This window comes from Rhinatrema bivittatum, chromosome 1 (genome assembly GCF_901001135.1).
Source record: "Rhinatrema bivittatum chromosome 1, aRhiBiv1.1, whole genome shotgun sequence".
Lineage (NCBI taxonomy): Eukaryota > Metazoa > Chordata > Amphibia > Gymnophiona > Rhinatrematidae > Rhinatrema > Rhinatrema bivittatum.
The window spans coordinates 353,847,809-353,850,088 of NC_042615.1; positions in this window are offsets into that span (position 1 = coordinate 353,847,809).

Sequence of the window (2,280 nt, forward strand, 5' to 3'; positions counted from 1 at the left end):
AGTGTTAGCTTTTCTTAGGTAATGTGGTTGCTGTTTGAGTGCTGGAAGTTGGTGCTGTTCTGGTATGGGAGGTTTACTATTTATATAATTTATGTTCAGAGAGAATACTATTTTTCCCTTGTCATTCTTAACAATAAAGCTAATATGGGGCCTTTTTTTTTTCTACCATAGATTATAATGAGCAGTGAGATGTGAGAACCATCTGACAGAAAATAGGTTGAGAACCAGTACTCTAGGGCCCACAAACCCACCCTCTATAGCAAGAGTAGGCAAACTTTTTTTTTTTTTTTGTAACTGAGTCTCCCACTTTTAGCTCTTTGAGCTAGGGGCAGGGTAAGTGCCCTTCTTGAAGGTCTCTCCTCCATCATTTATGCTTCAACACCCTCTCTCCCTTGCTCATTCTTTCATCTGTTCCTCTTAAACACAGGCTGATGCAGTAATTTGGGCATTAAGGAAATCTGGTTTTCAGTGCACATTTTTAACACCCAGGTACATTTTAATTTGCAATGCTTTAAGCTAATGAAATGAAAATGCATCAAGAATTTAAAAAAAAAAAAAAAAGTTTAGAGTAAATGTTTGGCACAGTGCCAATGCACATTTTTAACTCGAATGGGTGTGGCATCCTTGACAATTCATAAGTGACAGCAGCTGCTGCCACTTAGCTGGTTTAATACTGATTTCTCCTAGGACGGTAGTCCTTACAGATGGGTGACATCAGATGGAGCCTGGCACAAAACTTTAGTCAAAGTTTCTAGAACTTTGGCACATTGAGCATGCCCAGCATGCCACTATCCATGCATCCACGTGGGGTCCCTCTTCAGTCTTTTTTTTTTTTTCTGCAGTGTTAGTTGCCTTGTGTCTGCTCTTAGTGTTTTTTTTTTTCTTCACCTTTCTTACTCTGTGTTTTCAGTGTTGGGTTCCTTCTTTGGTCTGTGTACCCCTGGCACTGTGGTAGGTTTGCTTTTTGCCTTTCATTATTACCGGCGTGTCATGCCTCGGTGGCCGCTGGCTGTTTTTCATGGCATCCGGTTTTCAACTGTCAGGGATGCTGTAGTCCAGTTGAAGGACCACCATGAGACCCTTCAGCAGCTGTTGGCTAGCAATTCTGATCTGCCATCCTCCATCAGGAAGTCCTTACGACAAGGCTTGAGGAAATCCTGTCGTCAGAGGGAAGTATTATCCTCTAGCATCGTGCTCTTGCAAACCCCCAGGCCTCAGCCAGCCCCCCAGTAGAGCTCTGTCACGGGGTTTCGACTGGGAGCAAGGGAGCATGAGTCAGCTTGCCACACCCCTGGCATCCTGCCCTCCAGTTGAGGGCAGGCTGCTTTGCTTTGCCCACTGCTGCCCCTTCATTGTTGGACCGGTGGATTCTCACAATCATCCACCAGGAGTATCAGCTGAATTTCAGGGACATCCTATGGACTTCCCCCATGCCCAGCATGGAGTTTGTCCTTTCCACAGGAAATACCACTGACAGAGCTCTCTGCCCTTCTAATGGCAGAAGCAGTAGAACCCGTTCCCTTCTGCCAGCAGGGCTGAAGTTTCTATTCAAGGTATTTCTTGATACCAAAGAGAACTGGGGACCTACGCCCTATTCTCAATCTCAGAACTTTGAACAAATTTCTTCAGAGGGAAAAGTTCAAAATGATCTCTCTGGGTACCCTGATCCCACTCCTCAGAGGAGACTGGCTCTGTTCCCTCGACCTGAAGGATGCCTGTGCCCACATTGTGTTCTTCCCAAGTCTCAGGAAGTATCTTTGCTTTGTGTTAGAAGCTCACTACTAGTATAGAGTCCTGCCATTTGGCTTGGCCTCAGCACCTTGGGTCTTCACCAAGTGCCTGGCAGTGGTGGGGGCATACATCAGACGTCGAGGGGGGGGTGGGGGGGCGGGGTGTACGTGTTCCCCTACTTGGATGACTGGCTGGTCAAAAGCACCTCCCAGCAGGGAGTGCTGCATTCTTTCTGACCATTCAAGTGCTGCAATCTCTGTGGTTTGTCATCAATTACCCCAAGTCCTACCTCTGCCCATCACCTCATCTGGACTTCATAGGAGCCAGACTGGATGCAATTCAGGCCAAGGCGTTTCTGCCCCATGATTGCACTCTTACCCTGTTATCATTGGCAGGGTTGGTCCACAACTGTTGGCTGGTTTCTGCTCCATCTGCTGCTTTCTTTTGGACCACATGGCTGCGTCTGCCTTTGCATGCACAGGATGCAATGGACTTTGCAGTGGCAGCAGGCTTTCCAGGACCTAGAGGCACGTGTTTACATCACACCAC